Raw genomic sequence first — 13,522 nt, 5'->3', positions numbered from 1 at the left:
ATTAAAATGTTTCAGAGTAAAAAGATGTTTTTTTGGTTTTGCTTTTTTATGACTGCAAGAAGATAATAGAGTAATAGTTGCTAAGTGCTGAGGGAAAATATCTTTGGTTTTTGTTGTTTGTTGTTTTCTTTCTTTGTCTGTTTTTGAGATGGAGTTTTGTTCTTGTTGCCCAGGCTGGAGTGCAGTGGCACAAGCTCAGCTCACCACAAGCTCCGCCTCCTGGATTCAAGCGATTCTCCTGTCTCAGTCTCCCGAGTAGCTGGGATTACAGGTACCTGCCACCACACCCAGCTAATTTTTTGTATTTTTGGTAGAGACAGGGTTTCACCATGTTGGCCAGGCCGGTCTCGAACTCCTGACCTCAGGTGATCCACCTGCCTCAACCTCCCAAAGTGCTGAGATTACAGGTATGAGCCACCACACTCTGCCAGGGAAAATATCTTTGAACTTCAAATTCTATATCTATTAATATTGTCCTTCGAGAATGAGGGCAAAATAAAAACATCCTCAGATTACAAGGATTCAGACATTTGATCGTAACAGATGCTCCAAGAGCACTTCAGTAAGAGAAAAATGAAACCAGGCTGGGCACAGTGGCTCACACCTGTAATTCCTATACTTTAGGAGGCCAAAGAGGGAGGATCGCTTGATCTCAGGAGTTCAAGACCAGCTTGGGCAACATAGTGAGATCCCATTTCTACAAAAAATACAAAAATAGCCAGGAGTGGTGGCACATGCCTGTGATCCCAGCTGCTCAGGAGGCTGAGGTGGGAGGATCACTTGAGCCCAAGAGGTTTAGGCTACAATGAGCTGAGATCACACCACTGCACTCCAGCCTGGGTGACAGAGTGAGACTCTTTCTCAAAAACATACATTAAAAAATGAAACCAAAAGAAATAGTAGGATGCAAGAAGCAATAGACAACAAAGAAATTAATAACATATGTGGTAGGTCTAAGTTATTATTGATTGTAAAATTCATAGTCTTTAATACCAAATTGTAACTAAAATTCAAGATATATCAACATGGGAGACAGGAGAGGGAGGAAGGGAATTAAAAGCTTTTTTTGTTGTTGTTACATGGAGTCTCACTCTGTCACCCAGGCTGGAGTGCAGTGGTGTGAACTCAGCTCGCTGCAACCACCTGGGTTCAAGTGATCCTTTCGCCTCAGCCTCCTGAGTAGCTGGGATCACAGACACATGCCACCATGCCCAGCTAATTTTTGTATTTTTAATAGAGACAGGGTTTTGCCATGTTGCCCTGGCTGGTCTCGAACTCCTGGCCTCAAGTGATCCACCTGCCTTGGCCTCCCAAAGTGCTGCGATTATACGTGTCAACCACCACGCCCAGCTGGGAATAAAAGCTTTCTAAAGGTCTGATTTTGTTCAGGTTGGTTATACTGGAACTAACCCTTAAACTAGTGCTCCTCAAACTTTAATATGTATGCAAATCATCTGCAGAATTTTGTTAAAGAGCAGTTTCTGATTCAGCAAGTCCCAGGTGGACCTGAGATTTTGCATTTAAAGTGAACCCACAGACCACACTTTAAGTAGCAAGACTTTAGACAAAACAGTGGTTCTGTACTGTGTCCCACTGTTCTGTGTCGATTCAGGGGGAACATATGCTTTCCTCACTGTGTTTCAAAAATGTAAGAAATGATGGTGTGTTTCATAAAATACTCAAGGACATGATTTTTTAAATTCATGGACTGGGCCGGGCGCCATGGCTCACGCCTGTAATCCCAGCACTTTGGGAGGCCGAGGCGGGTGGATCACGAGGTCAGGAGATCGAGACCATCCTGGCTAACACAGTGAAAACCCGTCTCTACTAAAAATACAAAAAATTAGCCGGGCGTTGTGGCGGGCGCCTGTAATCCCAGCTACTCGGGAGGCTGAGGCAGGAGAATGGCGTGAACCCGGGAGGCGGAGCTTGCAGTGAGCCGAGATCGCACCACTGCGCTCCAGCCTGGGTGAAAGAGCGAGACTTCGTCTCAAAATAAAATAAAATAAAATTCATGTACTGGAAACTTAGTGGAAACTCACTGCAATAAGTGGGAGCTTAACGCACTGGCCCATAGCACCCAGGACCTGACACAAAGAGCGAAGTCTGGAATTTGAACTCCAAGAAATAAGGAACCACTGTATCCCTATTCACAGGAAAAGTAATGCACTGAGCTTCTGCTCAACCAGCTATGTTTGAAAAATTCTTACCTAGCTGCTTGAGAGTGCAACTAGAAACAAAGTTCTTGCCTGTGATAGAGTGGAAAAGCAGAGATATTTACTCAGCAGCCGCCAGGAATACATTTCATGCGAGCTCCTGGTTTGGAATTGTGATATACTCACAGGGCAAGAGCCCAGAGCCACTGAACTTTGTTCTCAGGACACTGGGCTGAAGCAATCATAAAAGCATTTTCCAGGGAGAGTGGGAAAGAAAGAAAGCCTCCATGTAAGATGAGCACTCAAAAAAAAAAAAAAATTACAAAGGCTACAATTAAACCCAACATATAAGAAGATTCACATAAAAGAAAACAAGTAATACAGCAATCTGGAAAGGATTTAAAAATGAGTGCAGTTAAAGTCAACAAACAGGCCGGTCACGGTGGCTCACGCCTATAATCCCAGCACTTTGGGAGGCCAAGGTGGGTGGATCACCTGAGGTCAGGAGTTTGAGACCAGCCTGGCCAACATGGAGAAACCCCGTCTCTACTAAAAAAAAAAAATACAAAATTAGCCGGGCATGGTGGCACCTGCCTGCAATCCCAGCTACTTGGGAGGCTGAGGCAGGAGAATAGCTTGAACCTGAGAGGCAGAGGTTGCGGTGAGCCGAGATCATGCCATTGCACTCCAGCCTGGGCAACAAGAGCAAAACTCCATCTCAAAAAAATCAACAAAACAAAAGCAGGTGGCTATGAATCAAGAATAGATGAAACTCAGCCAGGCGCGGTGGCTCACGCCTATAATCCCAGCACTTTGGGAGGCTGAGGTGGGCAGATCACTTGAGGCCAGGAGTTCAAGACCAGCCTGGCAAACATGTTAAAACCCCATCTCTACTAAAAATTTAAAAAATAAAAAGCTGGGCATGGTGGCGCATGCCTGTAGTCCCAGCTACTCGGGAGGCTGAGGCAGGAGAATTGCCTGAACTCGGAAGGCAGGGGTTGCAGTAATCCGAGAGTGCACCACTGCACTCCAGCCTGGTCAACAGAGCAAGACTCTGTCTCAAAAACTAATAATAATAATAAAAATAGATGAAACTCTTGGAAACCTTTTTAAAGCCACCGAACTAATTTTTAGATGGCATGTCAGTCAGGGTCCAGTTAGGAAAAGAAAAATCTCTCTAAATACTTTCAACAGAGGCATGTTTATAGAAGGAATTTATTACACAGGTGATAGCGGAACTTAGAAGCCAAGAGGGGATGGTGAGGCATCCTAGAGATTCAAAACAGGAAAAAAAAGAAAAAAGCTGCCACCTCCCCTGTGGCTAAAGGGGCAGCAGAAGGAGGGTGTGTTACCAGAATCCAGCATTTAGAGCTATGTGATCGGGACTAGAACCACAGCAGGATCTGAGACCATGGAAGGTGCAGCTATCTGGCAGGAGATGGAGACACAGTCTCTTCCGGAGACATTGCTTAAAGCAGAGACGGAGGGAGAGAAATACCCTAGTTTCACTCTTATCTCTCCCTCAAGTCATCTGCCAATACTTCCCACCGGCCAAACTTCAACAGAAAAGACCATGGGTATAGAGTTCCCTGCAACACAGCATGGGGCAGAGTAGGATGGGGAATGAATCTGGGAACAAAGTAACAAGTGCCCGGCATAATGAGATAAACAAGAGAATGGACACAAAGAGTGAGTTTGTGATTTAGAAGGCTGAGCTGAGGAAGTCATTCCGAGCGAGTCAGTGATAAAGAGATGAAAAATATGAAAAAGTAGTTCAGAGCTGGAGGATAGATTGAAAAGCACCAAAACATATTTAATAAAAGTTCCAGAGAGAGAAACTAGAATCAGGAGGTAGTAATATTTAAGGTGATTATGTCTGAGAATTTACCAGAACCAAGAAAGACAGTGTCCCTAGATTTAAAAAGCTATTTCTGGGAAAGATAGGCTGTACTATTTATACTAACCATCCCATTGAAAACAGATATGTGATGTAAAATTTTATTTTTTTCTTTTCATGCCGTTTTAAGGACTTTATAAAATTGTAAATCTTTTTGCTTTTTTTTTTAAGAGATGGAGGTCTCACTATGTTGCCTAAGCTGGTCTCGAACTCCCTGGCCTCAAGCAATCCTCCTGCCTCAGGCTCTTGAGTAGGCGGGAATACAGATGCGTGCCACTGCACTTGGCTTAAAATTTTAAATCTTAAGAGCATTAAAAAGCTAATGGAAAAGTAAGTAAATTCCAGGCTAAGCTCCAAGAAAAAAGCAGAAGCCTATAGAAAGATAATTTTAAAGCACAAAACCACGCTTACCCCAAGGTGGTATGCTAATAAGAAACACTTGTGCTTCAATTTTAGTGGATTAATGAGAAAATTTGGACATAAAACAATGCCAGGGCCTGTCCAAGGTAGAGAAAATAACAGGAGGCCTTTTACAGACTAAGCTGGGATTGCACTGACTTGGGATACTTGGAGCAGGAAGAAAAGGAAAAGGAAGAAAATCTTGTGCCCATGAAGCTGGCTTTTGCGTGAATTTGCAGCACAAGTTCAGTGTCTGTCTGGGTAGTTCAGAGAAATTACAATTGTATCCTCATCTAAAATGGTCACAGATGAGGAGTAATCCAAGAAGAAAAAGTAAACGTAAAATCTTTTTGAGAAAAGCCGTTTCATCTTGGGCTTCAGTGAATCTCCAAAATAATTTTCCAAGTACAGTGACCAGTATAAAGTAAAAAATATTGGCTCACACCTGTAAGTGCTTTGGGACCCTGAGGCAGGAGGCTCTCTTGAGCCACAGGAGTTGGAGACCAGCTTGGGCAACATAACAAGACCTCGTCTCTACAAAACATAAAATTAGCCGGGCAGGTGGTGGTGCATAACTGTGGTCCCAGATACTGGGGAGGCTGACGCAGGAGGATTGCTTGAGCCCAGGAGTTGGAGGCTACCATGAGCTACGATCATGCCACTGCACTCCAGTCTGGGTGACAGAGCAAGACCCTGTCTCTATTTTTAAAAAATTAATAATAACCAAACAGGAGAACAAGGCACCAGGAGTGGGAGCCAGTTGAAACAACTGAGTGCAGAAACAGACATACCAAAACTTCAGAGACTTTTTTTTTTTTTTTTTAAAGATGGAATCTCACTCTTGCCCGGGCTGGAGTGCAGTGGCAGTCTTGGCTCATGGCATCCTCCACCTCCCGGGTTCAAGTGATTCTCCCACCTCAGCCTCCCGAGTAGCTGCGATTACAGGAGTGCGCGCCAACACGCCCCATGGATTTTTGTATTTTTTGTCGAAACGGGGCTTCACCATGTTGGCCAGGCTGGTCTCGAGCTCCTGACCTCAGGTGATCAATCCATCTGCCTCGGCCTCCCAAAGTGTGGGATTACAGGCATGAGCCACCGTGCCCGGCTGAGACCAATTTTTTAAATGCTTACTTTATTTAAAGAATAAAAGACGTGATTTAAAATATCTGCAAGAAGAAATATCTAAACAGTGACCCTTCTTGGTTTCTAATACCATATTCTCCACTGAAAGGAACCAGGGGCTTGGTGTGGTGGCTCGTGCCTATAATCCCAGCACTTTGGGAGGTCAGGACAGGCGGATCGCAAGGTCAAGAGATTGGGACCATCCTGGCCAACATAGTGAAACCCTGTCTCTACTAAAAATACAAAAATTAGCTGGGCATGGTAGCGTGCACCTGTAGTCTCAGCTACTTGGGAGGCTGAGGCAGGAAAATCACTTGAACCCGGGAGGTGGAGGTTGCAGTGAGCTGAGATGGTACCACTGCACTCCAGCCTGGGTGACAGTCTGTCAAAAAAAAATCCATGACTCAACAGTAATATAAACAGTTGAAAAAATTAATAAATGAGGCAGAATGGACAGTCTCCTATATAGAAGAATTCTACATGATTTATGTATACACAGACTCCCCAGGGAGGTAAAACTTAACTCCCCACACCTTAAGTACAGGTTGTGCTTAGAGTTTTACTTCCAATGAGGACAGTATTAAAAGACGGGTGGAAAATAACAGCGGAGAAACTTCATAAGCATCATCTTGGCCAGGTGATCAAGGTTAATGTAATCTGTGACAAGTCACATTGATAGCATGTGTCCTTGATGTGATGAGAGCCCATCGCCTCTACGGCCTCCTTCCTAAAAACCTGTAACCTTAGTCTAACCATGAGAAAAATATCAGACAAGCTTAATTTGAGGAAGAGTCTGTAAACTACATGACCAGTACTCCTCAAAACAGTCAAGGTCACGAAAAATAGGTGAAGTGTGAGGAACTGTTGCAGTCCAGAGGAGGCTAAGACGTGATGACTGTACATAACATATCTGGGAGGGATCCTGGAACAGAGAAAAGACGTTGAGGGAAGCTAATGAAATATGAATAAAGTCAAGAATTTAATAATATCAGTATTGGATTATTAGTTGCAACAAATGTACCATAATGTCAGATGTTAACAATAGGCAAGACTGAAGGCAGGGTATATGGGAACTCTCTGTACTATCTTTGCAGCTTGAACTTTCTGTACTATCTTTGCAATTTTTCTGTCAATCTGAAACTATTCTCTTTGGGAAGTCAAGGTGGGTGGATCACTTGAGGTCAGGACTTTGAGACTAGCCTGGCCAACATGATGAAACCCCCATCTCTACTGAAAATACAGAAATTAGCTGGGTGTAGGAGCACATGCCTGTAATCCCAGCTTCTTGGGAGGCTGAGGCAGGAGAATTGCTTGAACCCTGGAGGCAGAGGTTGCAGTGAGCCAAGATCATCCCACTGCACTCCAGCCTGGGCAACAGAGTGAGACTCCATCTCTTTTTTTTTTCTTTTTTTTTTTTTTTTTTGAGACGGAGTCTTGCTCTGTCGCCCAGGCTGGAGTGCAGTGGCGGGATCTCGGCTCACTGCAAGCTCCGCCTCCCGGGTTCATGCCATTCTCCTGCCTCAGCCTCCCGAGTAGCTGGGACTACAGGCGCCCGCCACCTCGCCCGGCTAGTTTTTTTGTATTTTTTTAGTAGAGACGGGGTTTCACCGTGTTAGCCAGGATGGTCTCGATCTCCTGACCTCGTGATCCACCCATCTCGGCCTCCCAAAGTGCTGGGATTACAGGCTTGAGCCACCGCGCCCGGCCGAGACTCCATCTCAAAAGTAAAATAAACTCTTCTAAAATCAAAAGTTTACTTTATTAAAAAAAAAGATGACCCCAAATACTTGGAAAAACAAACATACTTTTGTATAAAAAGATGACCCCAAATACTTGGAAAAACAAAATAGAACTTCTAGAAATAAAAAAACAGTAAGCAAAACTGAAAATTCAATGGATAGGTTTAACAGTAAATAACATAGAGATGAAGAAAGAATAGCCAATGGAAGATGGTTCAGAAAACATTATCCAGAATTTAGCATACAGACAAAATATGAAGGAGAAGTTAACATGGGAAATGATGTGAGAAGTCTAACATACATGTAGTTGGAGTTCCAGAAGGAAGAGAGAGCAAGAATTAGGTAGAGGCATATTTTCAAGTGATAGAAGCTGAGATAAAAGACATTGATCCGTATATTCCAAAAGCCCAATGCATCACAAATAGGACTTTCTAAAGGAAATCCATACCTAACACATCACATCAAAACTGAAGAAAAAAAATCTTTAAAAGTAAAAATTTAAAAACAGTCATGAAAGATATATTACCTACAAAGAAGAAACAGTGGACTTTTTGACAAAAATAATGAAAACATAATTTCAGTGAGCTCAAAGAAAATAACAATCTATACTTAGTGAAAATGTCCTTCAAGAATAAATGAGAAGGCCAGGCATGGTGGCTCACGCCTGTAATCCCAGCACTTTGGGAGGCCGAGGTGGGTGGATCACCTGAGATCAGGAGTTCAAGACCAGCCTGGCCAACATGGTGAAACCCCGTCTCTACTAAAAATATAAAAATTAGCCAGGGTGTGGTAGTGCCTGCCTGTAATCCCAGCTACTCGGGAGGCTGAGAATAAATGAGAAAAAGAAGAAAATTAGACAATAGAAGTAGAACCACAGAGATTCAGATGAGGTTATTAGATTTCAATTTAAAAAGTACTGTGGTTAATATGTTCAAAGACTTAAAATATTTAGGCTGGGCATGGTGGCTCACGCCTGTAATCCCAGCACTTTGGGAGGCCAAGGCAGGTGAATCACTTGAGGTCAGGAGTTCGAGACCAGCCTGGCCAACATGGTGAAACCTCCTGTCTATGAAAAACACAAAAATTATCCAGGCGTGGTGGCGAACGCACGTAGTCCCAGCTACTCGGGAGGCTGAGGCACGAGAATCACTTGAGCCCGGAAGGCAGTGGTTGCAATGAGCTGATATCACGCCACTGCACTTCAGCCTGGGCAACAGAGCAAGACTCCACCTCAAAAAAAATTTTTTGGCAAAAAATTAGAAACTGTTAAAAGAACCAAATGGAAATTGAGAACAAAAAAATACAGTAACTGAAATTAACTTGATCGATAGGTTTAACAGTATATTATACACAGCTAACGAAATAATTGATGAACTGGAAGATAGATGAAGAGAAAAAAAATGCATGACAAAGTACAGAAGGAAAAAAAGAAGAAAACAGTGTAAGAAACATAGGTTACAATGACTAGATCTAACAAAGGGTAATTGGAGTTCCAGCGGGAAAGAAGAGATAAATTGGAACAAAGGCAATATTTTGGAGATATGGCTGACAATTTTCTAAAACAAATGAAAGATGAGCCATATATTTAAGAATCAATATTAATCTAAAGCAGGATAAATACAAATAAAGCCACAGCTAGGTACATCACAGTCAAACTGCTAAAAATGAAGAAAAAATCTTAAGACACATACACACACACGCACACAATTACCTTCAAAGGAGCAATAGGACAGCTAGTTTCCCAACAGAACAAGTTCGAAGAAAATAAAATGAGATCTTCAAAGTGTTGAGAGAAAACAACTGCCTATCCCAAATTATATATTCATTGGAAATAACCTTCAAAATTGAAGGTGAGAGAAAAATATTTTCAGACAAAAGGCTGACAAAATTCCTTAAAGGAAATACTAAAAGGTATCCTTCAGGCAGAAAGAAGGTGATCCCAGATGAAAGTTTGTATTTGCAGGAAGGAATGAAGAGAAACTGAAATTGTAAATATGTGGGCTGTTCTAAATTAATACTGACAGTATAATACAATAAAAATAATGTCAGCCAGGCGCAGTGGCTCACACCTGTAATCCCAGCACTTTGGGAGGCCGAGGCAGGCGGATCACAAAGTCAGGAGATCGAGACCATCTTGGCTAACATAGTGAAACCTCATCTCTACTAAAAATACAAAAAATTAGCCAGGTGTGGTGGTGGGTACCTGTAGTCCCAGCTACTCGGGAGGCTGAGGCAGGAGAATGGCGTGAACCCGGGAGGCGGAGCTTGCAGTAAGCTGAGATCGCGCCACTGCACTCCAGCCTGGGCGACAGAGCGAGACTCCGTCTCAAAAAAAGAAAATAATGTCTTGTGAGGCTTAATATACACTGCTATAATGGCATAAAGGTCAGGAGAGGGTATAAATGAAGTGTTCTAGAGTCCTTGCATTGTCTGGGAAGTAGGCAAAAATGCCAGTTAACATTAGACTTTAACGAATCAAAAATGCATGTTGCAATCTGTCTTACAACTACAGCCCATCAGTTTTACTCCTGGGTACATGCCCAAGAAAAATGTGTGAGCATGTGCACCAAAAGAGAAGTGTAAGAATGTTCCTAGCAGCGGTATTCGACATACCCCCAGATGTCGACAGAGAAAAATAAGTTGTAGTAGATTCATCCAATGGAACAAAACAGAATCAGGGAGTTCCAGAAAGTCTCCATGGTTTGACAATCTTTCCCAGCACTGCCTCTGGAATGAATAGACTTGCTTCACTCCGTTTAGGATTAAAGGATTAAAAGTTCCGGAGGAGTGAGTCACCCTCACATACTTTCGGCAACATGCTGGCACCTTGGCTCTGTTGATGAGATTAGAGGAAGAATCTGGAAGATGTTGCCTTCAGGGGCCTCTTCATTTCTGTAGTGGGAGTTCTGCTAGATCCTCGATTTATCATTCCACCAAGATGGTGCACGCCTAGGGAACTGGCCAGAGGTAATCAGGCGTGCTGTCAGGAAGGTTGAACGGATGTGGGTGGTACCGCCTTCCCCCACAAAACAGTCCATCCCTTCGGACGTAGCTTCCCATACATATACTTTCCAAAATTCTGTTGCCTCAAATAGTGTGATTTTTTTCCCCTTACAACATAAAATGGACTCAAATTTCCCAAAGAGAGACACACCAAAGTCTCCTCCATTTCTGCACCCAACTCCAAGATACAGATCTTTGGATCAGACCTGTGCCTCTTCTAATCCCATCACAATTCTGTAACCTATGGTCTAAATAGCAAGTTTATCCATATTGAGGAAAAAGGAGCCAAAGAGATGAGAAATTCTTTAAAACGTATAAACATATATATTTGGCAAGGAAGAAAATTCGAGGATCAGCAACAGTCTTTATGTTTGCAAGTAGCTATGAGGCTCCTGTCCTCCCTCGTGCAATCCAAATTCCTCTTCCCTTGCTGGTGTGAGGTGTCCCAAGCTTTACTTCCTGAGGGTCTATGCCCTTGTTAGTCCTGCCTGTTTGGGTATTCAGTGGTATTCCATTAACTGTTACCTAGGGACGCCCCCTGAGTTCCAGCCATCCTCTGTCCTGCCCCCATGGTGCAACGGCAACCTATTTTGATTTTACACTGATTGGAGGCCATCAGTCCAGCCAATGTCCTAACCCTGTTGTCATTGCCTTCACACAGTGGTGTGAGCGAGCACTTTGTGGACTGCACAGCCCCAGTGGCTCTCTCTAGATTAGTGACCTTGCTGAAAGCAGTGACTCCTCCTCACCCCAGAGGGAGAGGCTGTATGTGATCTCAGTTTCTCACAGTCTTCCCCCAGTACCATCAACAATGGCAGCTTATGTTCTCAGAACTGGTATGCAACTCCCCCAGGTAGTTGGCACCAAGGCTAAAATCAATTCCCCATCCCCCTGTCCCCACACAGACACACACAACTCCTCTCATAAGAGCTCTGTAAAAAAGGGGAGGACCTGCCAATTAATATATGAAAAGATTGTCAACCTCACTAATAACCAGGGGAATGCAAACTAAAACAACAAGAAATCATTTTCACCTGCCAGACTGGAAAAATATGACATTTTGGCAAAGATTGGGGCAAACAGGCAATTTCATTACTGCAGGACGTATAAATTGGCACGGTTATTTTGGTGAGCAATTTGGGAGTGTCTCTAAGACTTAAAAATGTTCATGTGACTTCCTCTCCCCAACATTTCCTCTCTTCGGTGTCTTCCCTAGAAAAGGACACTCTGACATGGACAAGCAGGGGGTGTTCACTGTAGCATCGTGTAGAAAAATGAAAATCTGGAAACAACCTAGAAGTCATCAGTGGGAAAATAAGTTTTCATTTTTTATAGCTAAGAATTAACTAGATCCACATGTATCAACAGAGATTTCAAAACTGAATGAGATGGTTGAGTGGAAAAACGTGAGGAATGAAAAAAGTGAATGATATGGAAGGAGAGTATCATTGTTGCAAAAACAAACACGTGTGTTTATGTAATTTATTTTTTTTATGTCTGGAAAGACTTACTCCAAACTCATAACTGAGGGTGGGAGGAGAGGGACCTAGATCAAGTTATTGTCAAAGAGGACTCTATTTATAACATACTTATTTTCATAAGGAGAAGGTATTTATATTATATTCTTGCAACAGAAAATTAATGATAAAAAATAATACATGTTATTCTGGAAAGTGTACCTAAACTTCAAACACTCACTCACATGGTATATGATTAAGATTTACCTTTTGTGACATCCCCTTTGCAGGACTACAGACTGAGTGGCCCCAGAAGCTTCCAGAAGTATTCCCCTGGGAACACAAGGTCTAACAGGCTAAACAGGCAAGCACAGTAGAAAGTTTTTACTGAGGCTTATGAAGCCAAATTCAAACAGGAAACTTCTAAAGCTTTTGAAAATCCATCAGAATTAGTTTGGGCCCCTGAATTAGTTACCTACTGCTGCATAACAAATTATCCTAAAACGTAATGGCTCAAAATGACACATTTCTTTTCTCACAGTTTCTATGCTGCAGGAATCAGGGTCTCTCCCAGGGCTGCAATCAGAATGTTCACTGGGGCTGCTGGCTCATCTGAGGGTTTCACAAGGGAAGGATCTGTTTGCAAATTCACTCACGTGGTTGTTGGCCAGATTCCGTTTCTCACAAGCTGTTGGACTAAGGGCCTTGGTTCCTCTGAGGAAGTCAGTTTCTTGCTGGTTGTTGGCCAGAAGCTGCTCTCAGTTCCCGGCCATGTGAACCTCTGCATGGGGTGGTTGACAGCATGGTAGCTGGCTTCCTCAGAACAAGCACGCAAAAGGCAGGCATCAGAGAGAGACAGTTTGCAATCAAGACAGAAGCCACAGTCTTGGCCAGGCACGGTGGCTCATGCCTGTAATCCCAGCACTTTGGAAAGCCTAGATGGGTGGATCACTTGAGGCCTGGAGTTCAAGACCAGCCTGGCCAACGTGGCAAAACCCTGTCTTTACAAAAAAAAAAAAATACAAAAATGAACCGGGAGCGGTGGCATGTGCCTATAGTCCCAGCTATTAGGGAGGATGACTTGAGCCCAGGAGGTCGAGGCTGCAGTGAGCTGTGACCATGCCACTGCACTGCAGACTGGGCGACAGAGCACGACTGTGTCTCAAAAAAAAAAAAAAAAAAAACAGTCACAGTGTTTTGTAACCTAATCTCAGATGGGATATCCCATCGTTTTTGTCCTATTCTGTTCATTAGAAGCAAGTCACTAATGAGCCCGCACTCAGGGGATCCAGGTCAGAAGCTGCCTGTCATAGCCTCACGGGAATTGTGTTCCGTTCCAGCTGTTAACATGGGGCTAGTGGGATAGGGGGAAGGGAAGGGAGGGAATACTCCAAAAGAGTCCTGAAAGAGAATTTCTGTCGTTGTCAGAGAAAATATTAGTATATCCAGTAGGTGGCACCCATTGCTGTGAACAAGGGTCCCCATCCCCTTGAGAATAGCATCTAACACAACAGACTCTGGGAATAAAGATTTCAGCAGTCAATCAAATATTCTTGTTAATAGGGAATTTTTGCATATTATGCAATTGTTCTTTTAAAAGTTAATGATTCATTTCTGTTCTGTTACCATTCGAAGTGATTTATATGATTTTCTTTTTTACATTTTCTTGTGGATTTTGGCGCGTATGGTGGCAAATTCTATCATAAGGACATGTAAAGTTTTTGCATGGAAGCCAGGGTGTTTCACTAA

Source organism: Macaca fascicularis, chromosome X (assembly GCF_037993035.2).
Source record: "Macaca fascicularis isolate 582-1 chromosome X, T2T-MFA8v1.1".
In the NCBI taxonomy this organism is placed as follows: domain Eukaryota; kingdom Metazoa; phylum Chordata; class Mammalia; order Primates; family Cercopithecidae; genus Macaca; species Macaca fascicularis.
The sequence above is the reverse complement of the archived record's forward strand: the minus strand, read 5'-3'. Positions refer to the sequence as shown.